The sequence below is a fragment of the Nelumbo lutea genome, chromosome 4 (genome assembly GCF_056320005.1).
Source record: "Nelumbo lutea isolate HS-2025 chromosome 4, American lotus-T2T, whole genome shotgun sequence".
NCBI classification, from domain to species: Eukaryota; Viridiplantae; Streptophyta; class Magnoliopsida; order Proteales; family Nelumbonaceae; genus Nelumbo; species Nelumbo lutea.
In genome coordinates, this window is record NC_142687.1 from 33,379,828 (window position 1) to 33,399,108 (window position 19,281).

Genomic DNA, 19,281 nt, shown 5'->3' on the forward strand with positions numbered 1-19,281 from the left:
GGGCAGAGCCATCTGAGGTAGAGGCATTCCCGAAAGCTGAAAAGCAACCAAGCCTCCACCTACAAAAACAAACATTCATGAATAATAAAAAATAACAATTGGGATTTAATAGAGTGGGGTTGGGAGTACGATACCGTAGGAGATTTGGGCGTGTTACAACATTTGGCCATCTTGCATGGCTCATGCACGTGATTAGTGCAATCTTCGTCCCTGCATCGCTTAAGGAGGCTTTCAATGAATCCCTCCTCATATTGCTCAAAGTTCAAAACTCTTTTAGCCTTTGGATTTTCTTCTATTGATAAATCAAGATAACCCATAGACCGACTCAAAGAGGCATTATCATTAATCCGCATTAGGCTTGGATTTGGGGTTGGAATTTTCATGTTCAAGTCAATGGGGGCTTCAATCCCACCTAGAACAACATGAACCTCTTACCCATTACCACTTTTGTCTAAGGGTCTACAATCTAAGAAATTGGAGCACTCACTTCCTCCACAAAAAGGTAAATCCACAGGGAGAATTTTTGTTGGGTCAGCTTCCTTGCATGGCAAAGGAAAGTTTCGTAAACATCCCTTTGGCGTGCCTAAGGCACCCAGAACATGCACCAATTGATGGTCTTCTTGAGTTCTGCTTCCATTGGTTGTTTGGGTCTTCCCTATCGGCGTCTTTCGCTCTGCCAACCTCACAACCCGTTGATCAATAAAGGAAGAGATTTTTCGGCTACTAGAAGCCACTCCTTTACCAGTACTCAGTTTCACAAGGCTAATCTTCATTGGTGTAACGCCCCTACTAGTGGATGAACCAGCAATAGACCAAATTTTGGTAGTATTTTTCATTACTTCTAGACGGATTAAGTACTAATAGTCTCTTACATCCATGATCCTTACTTTGTTGAAAAGCACAAGCTTAATAATAATCCCTGAAGACGGAACAATGCACTTGTGATGCAAACCTTTAACCAATAGGAAGCTAAAGCCATCCTTACAATTCCTCTCTCTTGGAAAGGCAATGAAGACTCCTTAACGATAACTAAGAAGAAGAAGAATCCCGGGAGAAGTTACCCGGCGGGGACACTCCGATGATTAAGTCAGTACTCGGTAGGAGAAGCAAGGAGAAGATGGAGACTAAGAGTGCAGATAATGCAAGTATTAAGGATCAAGAAGATCCTGATCATACCTGTCTTCCTTGATATATTAAGCTCCTTGTAGCAAAAATCCATTACATCCGGCCCACTGGCCTCTGACAGGGCAGGTATAACCGCCATTGTCAGCCTACCACAACCGTTACTAGCAGGGTTAAGGTGGCATGCGGGGGGCCGTCGTTGCAGTGTACGTGCCTGTCAGGTGTAAAGCATCTTCTGAAGATGGTAGGCACGACGCTGTCTGACGAGGGATATGGATGCTGCCTCCAAATTTGTCAGGTACAGTGGTCGGGCAGGAGGTCTTCCTGAGATATTCCAAACTACCCTTCCGCGAGGTACCCTGTGTCGAGCTATCTTGTAAGCGGCGAGCTGCTTGGGGCAAGCTAAGCCGAGCTGTCTGGCCCGAGGTGCCTTCACCTTGGGGTGTCTATAGGCAAATCGGTGTGTTCCTGCCAGGAAGTGGCCCGAGATCCACTGAGAGGAGCTCGGGTATCAGGAAAAGTCAGGGGGCCCCAAGCTCGGAGGCAGTTCAGGGTGCCTTAGCCCCCGGGGTGGTGGTGCAAGCCAAGCGAGTCCCAGCGAGTAGTCTATTCTGCCGAGTTGTCGAGCTAAAATCGGTGGGACCTTCCTTCTGAGTTGCGCTTGCACCTACTGTGTTGTCGCGTTGAGTCACCACTTGAGCAAGGTCACGCACACGTGTACTTGTGCTATGAGGTCGAGCCAAATCACCCTCCAGCAATTTCCCCCCACTCCCTGTGCTGACGGTGTTGACCCAATGCGGGGAATTCATGTCGCGTTGGGTGGATTTGGCATCGACACTTATGCTGCTTCGTCACGCATTCTGTCCAGCTGGACCGATCTAGTTCCTGACTTGGTTAAAAGGAACCTGGGTCACATTCAGCTTACGCGTGGACGTTACGCGGTTTGGACTTCGCGGACGCGAAAAAATGCGCTAAATTGATTTCGCCTCGAGGTATAGCCAATTTTTCTAAGAGCCATTGGATCGTCTTAATCGCAACCGTTGATGCTCGGGCACAACGACTATAAATAGTGGGGGACCCTTGGCCATTTCTTCGCCATAAAGTCTCCAGCATCAAAATTGAGCTCGCGTTTGAGGTTCCTGGCTCGGGTCTCCTAGCTCGGTTCATTCCTCTAGTCAGTTTGTGTTTCCTGTGGTGAGTACCTCGACTCAGGGTGGCTCCTCTACCGCCCAGCAGTCCGATGTGCGTGTGGCTTCGGGTCGTATGGCATCTACCTCCACCGAGGTCGGGTGCCAGATCAGTTTGACCCTTCCATCATGACCCCGGAGAGGCTCCAGGACCTCATATAGAGGTTCAACCTCCCTGGACAATATTCATACAGCCTTCCTACCAGCAACTTCTCATGGGAGCACGGTCTTGACGAGATCGTGGTTTTCAAGGAGCAATTGATAGCCGGACTCCGACTTCCTCTCCACCCCTTGATTGTTGAAGTGCCGGTGCACTTTAACATCACTTTGGACCAACTTCACCTGAACTCCATACGGAATGTGGTTGGGTCTATTTCTCTTTGCTTTGATCGTTCTCTCTCCATCGACCTAGACATTCTTAGTACAATCTTGGGCATAAAGAAGAGTGCTTCGGGCACTCTCCCCGGGCACAGATGGTCTTATTACTTGTCTCCCCGCCTAGGTTTCAAACTTATGCACAAGCTCCCGAGCAAAGTCCCAACCTGGAAGCGGGACTACTTCGTAGTTCAGAGCAGCATGGGGTGGCCCTTCCCTACTGACTAGAGGGTGGCCGTTCAAGACCCCGTTGTCATCTTAGACGGGAAGACCAAGAAGGCACTCTAGTCGCTGGCTCAGCTTGGGTTGAATTACAAAGACTTCACATCTGAGGAGAAGCTCATCCAAGCCGCCTTGAGCCCGGGTAGGTTTTTCTTCACTTTGGATTTTCTGTTCGTATATTTACTTCGGGGTTACTAACGCCGAGCTTCACTGCAGGTCCCATGGAAGCAGAGAAGATTGACGATCAAAGACTCTTCTGTCAAATGAAGAGGAAGAAGCGTGTAGCCAAGAAGGTTCGCGTTGAATCTCCACAGGCCTCCGCCGAGGCTCAACCTTCACAAGCCCCAGCTTCGGAGCCCAAGCTCCCCCGTCATCAACTTGGAGTAGGACACAGTGCCTCAAGGCCCCGAGGGCAGCTCGGGGTCAGATCCACCGCCTCTAGAATGACGCCTTAGCTCAAAAGAGTTTTATTGAGGTGCTATTGGCGGAGAAGAACAAGTTGGCCCGAGACAAGGATAGACTGAGGGCCGAAGTGAACAGTTTCAAGGTCATTCAGGAAGCACTGAGGCTGGAGATAGACAGTCTCAAGGTAGACAGATACAGCCACAGGGCGGATCGGGATAAACTTAGGGCAGATTGGGACGCCCTGAAGCTTGAGTTGCAGGGCCTTAACAAGGCCAAAGGAAAGTTAGAGCAAGAGGTTGAGTACCTCCAGTCGTCGAAGTTTGATGATGTGATGACTGAGGCTTACCACAAGGACTTTAAGCTCAATCGGTGGCTGATCAGGCACCTCTACCCCGACCTAGATACCAGCGCCATCACTACTTCCCGGATCACGGATGACGTAGTGCGTCAGTCAGCGGATGATCCAAACTGTGAAGACGAAGGTGCCGAGAATGAAGCAGAGGTTGTTGGTCCCATTACTGCCCACGAGGGAGTCCCTGACAAAGATGACGAGCCTTCGAAATAGCTCGGTCCTTGTATTTATAGGCTTAGTCTTCTCTTTCCCTTTCTCTTGTAACAAAAACTTTGTATTAAAATCTTCATAGTGAAAAATTCGCTTTGCCAAACACTTGTGCAATTTTCTTTTAGCCGAAGTGTGGGTTCCTCATCTATCGTGGTCCCAAACTGTTAGTAGGGGTAGCCTTGTGCACACCAAGGTGGGTGACATAGTAGGGAACATGCCTGACCTGTCTGCACTCAGGTTAAGCTGGCACAAGTTGTCGCTTACGGGTTTAACTTGTTGCATGCCAGGGCGAGCTATCCGTCACAAGGTTCCCGACTGAAATGCCTGTGCCTTAGGCATTGCAAGCACTTAGCCTTTTCCGATGAGGCAACTAGGTCTTATATGTTGTCGAGGTCTTTTGATTAGCTCGACATTTTAGCCCTTAGACTGGAGGAGTGGCTCGTACTCAGTTCTTACAGATAGTATTGTCTTAAGTTGACAATATTTCATGCCCGAGGTACTTGTTTCCCTTCAAGGGTCTCAAGCTCGTATGTCCCTTCCCCGAGCACTCGTTTCACATGGTAAGGACCTTCTCAGTTGGACCCGAGCTTGCCAGTACCGGGCTTCGGTACCATAACTTTACAAAGAACCAGGTCGCCCACACGGAGGTTCCGCTTCTTGATCCTGGCGTTATAGTACCGAGCTACTCTCTGCTGGTAGGTTGCGGTCCTGATGTACCCGAGGTCCCTTACTTCGTCGAGTAGATCGAGGTTGGTACGTAGCTCATCTTCGTTTGTCTGATCACTGTATGCTTCTAGTCGTAGTGTAGGTACTTCGATCTCCGCGGGGATCACTGCTTGGGTGCCGTAGGTGAGATTGAAGGGTGTTTCCCCGTGGCGGTCTTCTCCGTGGTCCGGTAGGCCCATAGAACACTGGGTAGTTCATTTGCCAATAAACCTTTACTCGGTCTAGCCGTGCCTTTAGTCCGTGGAGGATGGCTCTGTTCGTGACTTCTGCCTGGCCGTTCGCTTGAGAGTGTGCGACTGAAGTAAAATTCTGTCGGATTCCCATGTCTTGGCACCAATCCTGAAATTTGATGTCCTTGAACTGTTTGTCGTTGTTAGAAATCAATACCCGAGGTAATCCAAAGCGGCAGATGATGTTTTTCCAAAATAAGTTTTGAACATTTCTGGTTGTGATCGTCAAAAGGGGCTCGGCTTCTACCCACTTGATAAAATAGTCCACTGCTACTACTAAGAACTTCTTCCCACCCATTGCTGGCAGAAATGGCCCAAGTAGATCGATGCTCCACTGTGCAAAGGGCCACAGGTTGGTGAGATACTTGAGATCGGCGGCGGGTTGGTGATGAATTATGGCATGTCTCTAGCATTTGTCACATTTTCTAACGAGCTCAATAGCGTCTGTCTTCATTGTTGGCCAATAATATTCCTGTCGGAGTGCCTTTTCGGTGAGGGCCCTGCCCCCCAAGTGCCCGCTGCATACCCCTCATGAGTGTCGCAGAGTACTAGCTCGGCTTCGGTAGGTTACAAGCAACGCAGGTAGGGGAGCGTGTAGGATCTTCAGTACACCCATTCATCTATCATGACGTATTTGGCTACCTGGCGCTGCATCCTTCTGGTTGCATTGCGATCTGCAGGGAGGGTCCCGTGTAGCAAGAAGCTCGCGAGCGGGTCAATCCAGCTTGACTCTACTTGAATGACGAGAGCGACCTCCTCTACCCCCCCAAGAATGCTAGGCCGAGGCAAGTCCTTTATGTACGCGGTCCTCATGGCGATGTCGTTGGTGCTGGCTAATCTGGATAGGGCGTCGGCCTCAGTGTTCTCCGACCTTAGGATTTTCCTGATAAAGTGTGACAGGAAGTTGAGCAGGGCCTCTCTAACTTTGGCTAAGTAAGTGATCATGGTGAGCTTCGTACTCGCCAGTGACCTGGTTGACCACGAGTTGGGAATCGCTGAAGATAATGATGTGCTTGGCTTTTACTTCACTGGCTAGAGCTAGTCCAGCTATCAACGCCTCGTATTTCGCTTCATTGTTAGATGCCACAAACTCGAAGAGTAGCGCGTACTCCAGTTTCGTGCCACTTGGGCCGTGTAAAACTATTTTGGCTCCACTACCCTGTTGGTTCGAGGAACCATCTACGTGAAGGATCCAGGGATCCTCATCCCAGCTCGCGCTTGGCCTCGCCCGACCTAGGAGCTTCAGGCTCACCTGAGCTGGGAGTCTCGTGCTTAACCGGCCTGGGGACTTCGGAGCTGAATGTGCACTCGGCTATGAAGTTTGCTAAGGCTTGGGACTTAATGGCAGTTTGTGGCTTGTACTGGAGGTCGTACTCGCTGAGCTCAATGGCCCACTTCGTCAACTGACCAAAGACCCTGGGCTTAAGTAAGACTTTCCTCAGAGGCTTGTCGGTGAGAACGATAACAGTGTGAGTTTGGAAGTCGGGCGAAGATTTCGAGCTGCAATTACTAGTGCGTATGCTAGTTTTTCTATCTTTGTGTATCTCGTCTCTGCTCTCTGCAATACTTTACTAACATAATAGATGGGTCATTGAACCCGATCTACTTCTTTTATTAGTGCCGAACTAACCACTTCGTCGCCTACCGAGAGGTACAGTTCTAAAACATTGCCCTCCTCGGGCCGAGTTAGGATCGGCACACTAGCGAGGTATCTCTTGAGCCTATCAAACGTAAGCTAACAGTCTTGGGTCCATTCAAACCCTTTGCTTTTGATTGCCTTAAAGAACGGCAGACAACGGTCTGCCGATTTGGACATGAAGCGACTCAGGGCGGCTTTGCGGCCATTCAACCTCTGAACCTCCTTCAACTTCTGGGGTGGTCTCATATCTAAGATGGATTTAATCTTATCCGGGTTGGCCTCGATGCCGCGCCAGTTAACGATGTATCCTAGGAAATTGCCCGAGGTCACACCGAATACACACTTGTTTGGGTTCAATCTCATATTAAACTTACGTAATATTTCAAAAATAGACTTCAAGTCTTGTATTAATTCATGCGAAAATTGAGTTTTGACGACCATGTCGTCTACATAACATTCTACTTTTCTACCGATTAATGGTGTGAACAACTTATTTACAAGTCTTTGAAAGGTTGCCCCTACATTCTTCAACCCAAAGGCCATAACCTTGTAACAGTACAGACCGAACTCTGTGACGAAGACAGTCTTTTCTTCGTCCGTCGGGTCCATCTTTATTTGGTTATAGCCCGAATAGGCATCTAAGTAACTCAGCAACTCGTGCCCTAAGGTCATATCCACCAAATGATCAATTATGGGGAGCGGGAAGCAGTCTTTTGGGCAGGCTCGGTTTAGGTCGGTGTAGTCGACGCACATGCGCCACTTGCCATTAGCCTTCTTTACTAGAACAGGGTTGGCTACCCAACTCGAGTAATGGACTTCTCTTATGAAGTCAACTGCGATGAGCTTCTTGACTTCCTCATCAACCGCTTTCCACCGCTCCAGGGCTAAGTTGCGTTTCTTTTGTCTAACGGGCCTAATTACAGGATCAGTGTTCAACTTGTGAGTTATAAGGTTGGGGTCTATACCAGGCATCTCTGCCGTGGACCATGCAAAAATATCTAAATTTGAAGTAAGAAACTTACCAGTTCAGATCGTAGAGGTTCCTGGACGGAAGCACCGATCTGAAGCGTCCGGGCTGGGTCTGCTGTCGAGGTTGGGACTGCAACTATTTCTTCCATGGGCGTGGCTCGTTCTTTGCCTTGTTCCGTAGGCCACTCCAGTTTGAGGTCGTCAGCCACCTTGGTCTTTCCCTTCAGGGCGGCGACATAGCCCTTGCGGGCGTCAAGCTGGTCACCCCATGCCACTCCCACACCAAAGTCTGTAGGGAACTTCGTAGCCAAATGATAGGTGGAAACCACTGCCCATAGGACATGGGTGATTGGCCAATCTATTATGGCATTGTATGGGGAGGGGGTCGCGACCACCAGAAAGTTGTGGTTGAATCTAACCACGTAGGGCCATGTGCCGATTTCCACAGGTACTGTTATGGCATTCTTCTCCGCAGAAGCCCATTAAAGGAGTGTCCGCGGGCTTCAAGTCACTTTTCTACAACTGAAGCTGGTTGAATGCGGCTATCAAGAGAATGTCTGCCGAGCTACCCGAGTCGACGAGCACGCGCCTAACCTCGAAGTCGTTGATCCTCAGCTTTATCACAAGTGCATCATCGTGGGGGTAGTGGACCCCTCGTGCATCATCTTCTGTGAAGAAAATTGGCTCTTTTGTCCTTGGCCATTTTGGAGGATTTTGTTCTTCCTAGGCGGCTTCACGAACTGACGTCCAAGCTACTGCTGAAGTACAACCCGCGACGATTGAACCTCCCACTATCACATGGATGGTGCCCCGAACCGGCCTCTCTTCCGAAGGCTACCTCTATGATTGTTTGGCCGACCTGCTACTGGACTCGGGAGCATCCTTACTGTGCTCCCCTTGCCAACCTGTTTTACTATTATTATTACTATTTTTATTATTATGTACAAAATTTCTTAAATATCCGCAACGGATGAGCTTCTCAATCTCATCGCAGAGGTTTTTACAAATTTCGGTACTATAACCGTGATCTCGGTGGAAACTGCAATACAGATTCTTATTTCTTTCATTGGGATTCCCTCTCAAATGGGGTGGCCACTTCACGTACGGGGCGTCCTTGATCGCCATCAGGATTTCGGCCTACTTCGCGTTCAGCGGGGTGTAATCAGTTCGGTCTGCCACAGGAGCTTGGAACGACTAACTCGGCTTCGTTCCCTGAGCTGCATCTTTTTTTTTTCGACTGTCTCCTTGGCTGGAAGGCTCTCCTTCCCTTTTCCTCTTCTCAGGCGCGCCCTCGCCCTTCTGGTTGATCTCTTCCTCTGTGGCTATAAACCTGTCCACAAGCTTAAGAAACTCAGTTATGGTCGTCGGTTGGTTGACGACCATGTGCCATTTGAACTCTTTATGCGTCACACCTTTCTTGGCTACTGCAAGGCGCACGACGGGGTCCAGGCGTGGTATCTGCATGCACGCATTGTTGAACCGCTTGATATAGCCCCGGATAGACTCTCCCTCTCTCTACACTATGTTGAGAAGGCTTTCTTCAGTTCGCGGGCACCGTTTGCTGGTGACGAATTGGGACGTGAAGGTTTGCGTGAACTATGCCCAACTTCTTATCGACCCAGGTGCCAAGTTCTGGTACTATGTACGGGCTACTCCTCTGAAAGTGGTGGAGAAGGCCCTGCACATGCATGACTCGCTGGCTCTCGCTAAGTGCATTTACGACTGGAAAGCATCTACGTGATCATTTGGGCCAAACGACCTGTCATACTTGTCGAGAGGGGGGAGCTTGAATTCTTTAGGCATTAGGACTGCCAGGAGTTCGGAAGACAGGGGGGATGAAACTAAGAGGAGGGGAGCTTTGACTTCGGCCAAGCTTACCTCTTCTTTGCCTCCGAGCTTGGGCAAATCGCAGGTGACAGATCGGCGAGCTCGGCGGCAGTGTCTCTGCTTCTTGGTGGGCTCGGCGTTCGCGTTGCTCACCTCTACGCTATCCGGAATGGTTTGTGCAGGAAGTAGCCTGGTCCGCTGGTGATGGCTGCGAACAGAGGGATCCTGCTTGGAGTCTGTTGCCAGGATTTCAAACCGGTTCTCTAGGAGTGGGGTTTCAAACTTCGACTACTGAGGTGATGTAGATCTGGCGAGCTGGGGTCCTCCCGACCTGTCCACCCGCGATGAGACCGGAGTAGCCGGTCTCTCTCGTCTGCCGTGGGAGGAGGCCTGTTTTTAGGAGGGTTTTGGGGGTCCTCTCCTTGGCCAGAGGAGTTGCAGCTGCTGAAGCTGAGGTTGAGGGAGCTGAGGGAACTGCTGCTGGTAATGGTATTGGGAGACGTGGTGTAACACTTGCTACTGATAGAGCTGGTGTTGCTGGAGCTGCTGCACTTGGGCTTGCATGGCCTGCATGCATTGCATCAGGTCGTCAAGATGGCTCTGGCTGATCACCAGAGGAACGACAGTCGGTTCAACAAAGGTCGTTTCTACAGAGGAAGGAAGGGGAACACCCACAGGTGCTGTTGTTCGCGACACGTTTAGGTTGGGGACTCCGTCCACCAAGAGAGGAATGGTGAACTGCCCTATGCAGACCGTGGGAATCTGAGGTTGTTCCCAAGAGTTATCCATCTCCATGCTTCGTCCAACGTTGCTTGAGGAAGCCATAAGTGTTGAGTTTTTTTTTTTTTCTTAAGGAAGAAAGAACTGTGAAGGTTTAGAGAAAGGATTTTTGAAGCGTTATTCCCACAGACGGCCCTAAATGATGGTGTGCAATCCGGTCACTCCTAGTGGCTCTCACGTGGCTCCTGAAAGATACCTAAGAAGAAGAAGAATCCCGGGGGGAGTTACCAGGTGGGGACACTCTGATGATTAAGTCAGTACTCAGTAGGAGAAGCAAGGAGAAGATGGAGACTAAGAGTGCAGATAGCGCAAGTATTGAGGATCAAGAAGATCCTGATCATACCTGACTTCCTTGATATATTAAGCTCCTTGTAGCAGAAATCCGTTACATCCGGCCCACTGTCTGACAGGGCAGGTATAACCGCCACTGTCAGCCTGTCGCAACCGTTATTGGCAGGGCTGAGGTGGCACGCGCGGGGCTGTCGTTGCAGGGTACGTGCCTGTCAGGTGTAAAGCATATTTTGAAGATGGCAGGCATGACGCTGTCTGACGAGGGATATGGCTGCTGCCTCCAGATTTGTTAGGTACAGTGGTCAGGCATGAGGTCTTCTTGCGATGTTCCGAACTACCCTTCCGCGAGGTACCCTGTGTCGGGCTATCTCGTAAGCGGCAAGCTGCCTGGGGCAAGCTAAGCCGAACTGTCTGGCCTAAGGTGCCTTCACCTCGGGGTGTCTATAGGCGGATCGGTGTGTTCCTACCAGGAAGTGGCCCAAGATCCACTGGGAGCAGCTCGGTATCAAGAAAGGTCAGGGGGTCCCGAGCTCGGAGGCAGCCCGGGGTGCCTTAGCCCCCGGGGTGATGGTGCAAGCTAGGTGAGTCCCGACAAGTAGTCTATTCCGCCGAGTTGCTGAGCTGAACTCAGTGGGACCTTCCCTTCGAGTTACGACTGCACCTGCTGTGCTGTCGCGCTGAATCACCGCTTGAATAAGGTCATGCACACGTGTACCCGTGCTATGAGGTCGGGCCAAATCACCCTCCCTCAATAAGTATGCAGCCAAGTCTAGGTATCATTTAAGCTAGCAGGAGCGGAATGGTCTCACAATGATAAACCCCCAAAATGAAACATGGAAAGAAATTTGGCAAACCAAAGTACCACCAAAGGTCAAGAACTTCATCTGGAGATGTGCCAATGAGGCAATAACTAAAGGAATCGGAAACTATCTTGCATACGATCTACTCCTATGATTTTTCACAAGTAGTCTGGTATCAACCCCTTTGAATTACAAATGATCTTTCAAAATTTCTCATATTGGGTCGAAACATGAAAAAATCTTAGCTAGTGGAACACAGAGAACAAAGTTGACTAGACATTCATTCACATGATTACTTGTTGGAACATTTGGAAGGTGAGTAACAACTAACAAGTAGATGTTCAACCAAATCACTAATGATCCACATAAAATAGCTATGTTAAGTCTCAAGCAAGTAGAAGAATACATTAACAACAAAGGCATCCACTCTACTCAGTCCAGCAATCCCCACTCTGCTCAAGTCCAAGCCACCCAATGGGAGCCTCCCCTCCGGGATGGGTTAAGTGCAACGACGCCTCTTTCAAATCCAATTTAAAGGAAGCCACTATAGCCTGCGTTATACGCTTTTGAAAGTTCAAACAAAAAAAAAAATCTGTTGCACTTCAACAGAATTAGTAGAAGCTCAAGCCATAAGACTAGGTTGCAAATTAGCCACCTCTCTACCTCATACGAGGGTCATTTTTTAGTCAAATGCAAAGCAAGTAACCACGACAGTCAAATATGATAATCTTGCTTGCTTCTCTCCTGACAGGGCGATTTACACTGGCATTAACCAGTTAAGGAATCATTTTACAGAAAGCAAAGTGTATCACGCCTCAAGGGAAGCTAATAGTACTATCCATGAACTTGTGTCTAAGGCATGGCACGCAAACAATGTAATCCAGGGAGCTCTACTTTCCCACCTGGCTCTCCACATCCACTAACTAGGACTATCTCACTGTGTACCCTCCTTAAATTAATCAATAAAATCCCCTATTTTCTACCAAAAAAAAAAAAAAAACTACTACACTTACTAATCGATTGACTCATGCTACTGGCCAACACAATAACTACACAATGATTAAAATATCAATACGGTATAATTAATACGGATATAACTAATCGATATCATAAAGGGGTACGGGGCACACTATAATCCATGTATATTGTCGGTCATAACTCATAACATACCAATTACCATTGTATTAGACCATATCCGTTTTTTTTTTTTTTTAGAAATAGGAGGAGTCACACAAGATGAGGGGTAGTTCGGCCCCAAGCATCACAAACACAAATGGAACTTAAATCCTTAGGGATAAAGGAAGAACAAAAACTGAGAGTGATAAGAGGAAATGAAAGAGCTCGATTTGCCATCCAGTCCATAGCTTGATTGACTTCTCTAAAAACATGGTTGTAAGTGACTCCACATTCCAAATCTCCGGTCCACTTCAAACACTCCTCAATGATGATCTTCAGTCTCCACGGGTAGTCCACTTTATTCTTTAAGCAGGAAATCACCAAAAGAGTCTCCCTCAATGAAAATGGGGAGACCCCTATAGTTAAGAGCTATGTTATGGGCCTCCCACGCAGCTCAAGCATCTGTTACATTAATTGAGGATTTTCCAATAAAATAACCTTTGGTCTCTAGAACATTCCCTCATTGATTTTTTGCAATGCAGCCGATTGCACAATCACCTCTATCATTTCTAGACGCGTCAAAATTTATTTTGATAGAGCCTTTTGGTGCTTTCCATTTGATAGGCTTCCATTCTTTAGTTTGTATAGAGCTGGAGTTAGAAATATTCTCAACATTGTGATTAACATATAGAGACAAAGCTCTATCCATGCACATTAGTTAAAACATTTAGATGCGGGTCAATATATATGTATATGCAAGCCTAGTTTTATGAATTGCCAACAACAAATACAACCTTTTTTTTACTACTTTTTTTCACTTTATTCTTGTGCATTTGAATATTTTTCGGTAGTTTGTCAATTAAACATGATTTCAACCTACAAAATAAGACAAAAAAAGGAGGAGAAGGAAAAGGAGGAGGTCTCCCCCATTAGTGGCCTTTCCATCGTAATGCAACTTAAGCATGCTTTATAATTTTATTCATTGTCTAACAAATCCCTCACAACATCTTTAATATCATCTATTTTTGTCTTAAAGTGGCATTTCCATTGTAATTTGAGGGCAAAAGCGAACCTTTAAATTCTTTAAACTGCCTTTGGAAACAATGCAAATAAGTGTGAATGCAAATGTGTAGTGTAAAATGGTTCATATAAATTGCAAAAGTGGGTTAGTTTTGCACTGACAAAATTACCTTCTTACCAAACAGACTTTTAGCTGTAATTGATGCAAACATGAATTCCAATAAAACATATGTTTTTTTTTTTTTTTTTTTTTTTTTTTGTTATCAAAAACCCACTTGAATACAAATTTACTTCTTTTTTATTGATGTACTTTTACATCTTATTATCAATATGCATTGGTCTGTCATTTGTCAATGCATAAATGTAATGTTACGGAACATAGGCGAAAGTGAATCAAAATGCAAATTTACCCTGAACCGGGATTTACACTCCCTTTGCATTTTTTCCAAATGCAGCCTTAAGATCTAAAGTATTTTTTTTATAGGGTAAAGTTCAAGGATCGTTAGAGCAGAAACCCCTATTTTTGTTAGATGAAAAATACTTGCGTATAAATTATCAATTAATAATTTAATCTATAACACATAACTAAAATTAATTATATAAATAATTTAATGTACTTATATGCTAAAAATCCAATGGTGACACTTTCATCTTTTTAGTTACTCATGAATTTCATTCTTAGACTCGATCAATACGTTATTGTCGCCAACATTACCATTGACCCTTGCTCATATTCTAAATGCCACATAACACCTTAACTAACACATAAGTAATGAATCTCAGTCCATGTCAACAAAGATGGGAGAGTAAAATAGCAATCCAGATCTTTTACCCACACCTATACCCACAGGACACTATAATTGTATAATGGGAACATCTGTAGGATCCTTGTGGGTAGGAAATTCGAATGCATTTGGCCACACTTTCCCATAATCTATGGGTCTAAATTTATAAAGCACTTTCATGCTTTTGAAAGTACAAAAATATGAAAAGTACAATATAGTGTTTTTATTGTATACTTTGTTCTTTTGCTTTTATACTTTCGTTTTCGTGTAAACGGGTGGTCACATGACCACCTTCCGATACAACTACCGGCCCTACCTCCGTTCGCAGCTACTGTAGTTACACCGCCATTGCTGGTCTCAGCCATCAAACCACCAGAAACCATCACTGCAAGTATGGATGAACGTACTTTTACCAAACAAAAATGGTTATTTTATTCCGGATAAAATTTTTTACTCAAATAGTTTTCAAAATAGAAACACCAAAGTAAAAATATTTTTTGTATTTTATACTTTGTTACTGTTAAAAATACAAAAGTATAAGTCTATCCAAACAGCACCTTAGTTTTTGGGTTGAATCTGGGCCAATTGACCTTAACCAATCCTGCTCTAATCTGAGCCCGACCTAACTATACACATATATAAATACATAAATAGATATAAACATGTATACATACATATATGCATACATATTTGTGTTATATACATATTTTAATATAACATGGTTGACCAACCCAAGTCCAGCTCTGGTCTGAACCCAATCTGAGTATATCAAATTTCATTGTGGGTTGACCTTGGGCTCGGTCCAACATTGGGCCCTAGACCCAATTGTTCTTAGGGATGGGCCTGGATTGGGTTGACATTAACCCCGGGCCAGTCCGCCTGAATTTGCACCCTTAATTTGGGACTTAACAAACTCATTAACTTAGTTTCATAAATAATATTAGTGCATTTTGATCACTCTATTTGGTTATTGAATAGCTTTTGGTTGATGCCTCTGGAAAACAATGTCCATGAAACTTCAAAATTTCTACAGTATAATTTGTCTTACAATTTTTGTAGATATTCCTCAATAAAGATTGGCATGTCATTTTTAAACATAAAAACAAAAAAGCAAAAAAACAAAAACAAAAACAAAAAGAGTGAAGGTGAAGACCTTATTTTGCTCAAAAATCAAGAAAACTGAAGAAAGGGGCACAACTCCTGTTTTTTCACACAGCTGCATTTTCAATCAAAATCTTATTCTTCCTTTAGGCTCAGTTTGGAAGGAGTACAAATACAAGTATGTATAGTACAAATGCATACAAAACAATACAAATTAGAAGGTTTTGCACTCTACATATTTGTATTTGTACTCCTTCCAAACTGAGCCTTAATTGTTCAATCATCTCTTCAATCTTTGGTAAAAATAATTAACTTGAATATTTGACAAGTCTTTTTGGGAAGATCTTCTGACAGTTTAGATTACCAAAAGATGTAATGAGCTTTTAGAGTCTCCTCTTTAAAAATTTAAAACGTTTGCTAAGTATTCTAGTCTATCATGATATACAAAGCTGTTAAATAAAAGATTTTGGATGCTGAAAGACAGTAAGTTTCCAGATTTTTGATAATTTTGGGCTTCCATGGGCTTTTTAGAACACAAGTCCTTCTGGTTTCCTGTCTTTCATTGCCAAACAGAGAAAAACCAAATGCGATCTCCCAAACTTTGAAAAGCCATAAAGATCACACGAAAAAGCTTGCCAAACACTTCCATAATTGTTGCCATGTAACTTAAGAGGAGGGCTGCTGAAATCAAAATTATAACTGGCTGTATGTCTTCTGCTACTTTGGAGTCAGTTTGATTTCCTTTCTACTTTCTATCTTGTTTCTCGATTCAAGCAAATTTCACTTGAATGTTTTAACATATACATGTTATGCTGCTTTAGTATCTGCAAATTCAGCTAAAGTTCATCTACGATCTACGCCCAAGTACAATGCGAATACATTCTAGAGGTGAAATGAACTAATGAACCATGACAGCGATCATAAGCCTGTACATAATATTAATCTCGTTCATGGTTTTATGTTCTCTGCTATTTTATAAAGTTGTAGAGTTCTATAAACAAAAATTGATGGTCTCCTTTGAATCTTCGGACTCTTCGGACCAGACCAACCCACCCCCAGTCAGTGTGTGTGTAAATTGTATCAATAACAAGTGCCGAGTTTATTTGTCTGAGAGAACAACGATTGGCACTTGAAGAGCTTACGGGATGAAGTTAGTTCCACAGTAAGAAATAAGAAGAAAGCACTCATGGGACAGATGACCACATATTATAATATTATTAACAGCAGCATGCACAAATACCAATTTACACGCATAGTTTTGGTTTTCTATTCTATTTATGCATTTCCGTGATTTTAGAAAAATATTCATACAGTTGAATTTAATATCATGATAAAAAATTATATTTTCAGAAATTCTCAAACCAAACCAAATCGTTTTAATATATAAATTAAATCATTCTATTCAACGTTTTAAATATTGATACATGCCAATACGCCAGTAGAACATATTGGCCTATATTGGCGTTTTTTTAATATTTTATTTATTTTTTTCTCGATTCAGAGGGGTTGGTTTAAGTCCCGGCTACCTTCCGAACTATGGACTGACCCTATACACTCCCTATAGGAGCGGGGAGTATCGGAAAGACCCCAATACAATACATATCGGTCGATACGGCCGACACACAACAATATTTTGAACCTTAGTTCTATTACAGTTTGGTCTGATTAATAATACAGTTTGGGCCATTCTATTGGGTTTAACCCAATTAAAAAGCTTAGATAACAAGCATAATTGTTGGAACTGAAATGTTCACAGGTGCCACCAATGATATGCACTATCTCAATAACTTAAATAATCTCTTCTCCTAAAATTTCTCCTAAACTACCTTCCCCACTATCCCCCTACTTTTTCCAAAATTATCTCTAATTTCTATTTATCTCCAAAGTTATCTCTAATTTAATAGAGAGTTTCTCTCCTAAATTATTTATAATTCTTATTTATCCTTTCCCCTACTTTTAATTTATATCTATCTAAAGAAAGTTTAGATTAAAAAGTTTAAGAATTCTATAAATATTCTAACAAAATTATAAAATAACTTAAAAATATCTATTAAAAACACAAAAAATTAATTTTATGTTTTTACAAAATATATCACGAAATTATATACTAACAATTAAACAATGTTTTTTAAGACTATCAATTTAAATGTTTTCTAAATATTTAATAATATGTAATAGCTTTAAATAAATAAAATACAAATAACAAAAGATTTATATATTTTATAGATTATTTAAATATTTAAATAACTAAATATTTATCATAACAAGATTTTAAATAATTAAAATAACGAAACTATGTAATAAATTTAAAGCATTTATTCAAAGTAGAAAAATATATATAACATAATATTGAAATTAATAATAATTTAATATATTACAAAATTAATAATGAAATTATTTAATAATAGTATAAAATATGATTTTATGAATAATTGAATTCAATAAAAATTTCATATTTTAAAGTTTAAATATTTTACTATTTAAATAAATAAATATTTTAAATAACAAAATATTTAACATAACTAGATTTTAAATAGTTAAAATAAAGAAATTATGTAATAAATTTATAAAATCTTGAAAATTAGATAAATAATTATAACATAATATTGTAAATAACTAATTTCAATTATATCAAGTAATAATTTGAGAAAATAAATTTCAAAAATAGTATTTATTTATAATAATTTTAAACTCTTAATCTGTATTTATTATAAAGCTAAATATACTAAAATTAATATTTATTGTATTTTAGTAATTATTTATTGTTTTTTGTGATAAATGAATTTTTAATGATTATGTATAAATTTATTTTGTTTTTTATATTTAACAGAATTTTTTTAATAATTATTAGAGATTAAGCAACTATTATTGAAATTTTTAAATTTAATTTATTGTACTTATTGTATTTATTATATTTTTGTTATAACTTATTGATTACTTTTTTAGAGATTAAATTATTATTTGAGATTATACTATTTATTTACTAAGTTAATATATTTTTAGTACTTATTATATTTTTGTAATTACTATATTTATTGTATTTTTTCATTATTAATATAGTTTCAATAATTGTGTATTTTTGCTATAAATTTTCAATAATTATTGGGGATTAAACTATTCTTATTTATCAAAGATGAGACTATTAATTTAGCTAAAATTAAGAGTGTTCGTGAGTTGGTTCGGTTCGGTCATAGGATATTTGGCCAACCAAATTGACTTTGTTAGGTTGGGGAGTTGGTCAGCTGAAATTGATTGACCTTTTGTGAAATCCAACGCACTCAAATTGTATCGGTTTTGCTTGATCTTTCGGTTTGGTCAATTGGTTCAAAAGATTTAAACTTAAAAATTAAATTTCATTTTAAAAATGACAATGTAATTATTAAAAAATAAATTTATGATATAAAACATTTTAGACTAGAAATATGGGAAATTTTGCACTTTTACATATTAAAAATATAAAATATTAATATATATGTATCCATGGTTAGGTCATTCGATTTTGGTCGGTTTACAAATGGCCAATGTGAAATTGATCCAACTTGGTCGAATTGGAAAATTTTTTAACCAAAGCCAATCTAAAATACTAGAAAAACGAGCAACTCAAGTTGATTTGATCGTGTTGGTCAATTTCATCAGTTTGATGAATAAACCTAATTGAAATTAATTATTGTCATTTTTGTATTATAAAAAATTATTAAAAATAGTATATAAAATATGAATTATTATTAATTATTTAAAAAGTTAAAAAATATGAAACAATTGTATACTCCTATGTGTTTCTATTAGGGTCATTTACTAGAAACACCTTTAGGGATGGCAATTTTCCCTATCCCCGACGGGGACCCGACTTCCCCGACCCGATGGGGGCCAGGGATGGAGACTATTTTGGTTGAGTGAGGCAGGGTAGGGATGGGGATTAATAGGAATCCCCAATCAGGGTCGAGGATGGGGATTAAGGTCCCTACCCCGACTTGACGCCAATATATTAAATGTTATTTATATTAAATATACTATTATATTTATATATATTAAAACATATTTAAAACATTATTTATAATTGATAATTTATTTTAAATAAATTTATTTTAAAAAATATTATTATCTAAAAACATTTTGGGGATTCA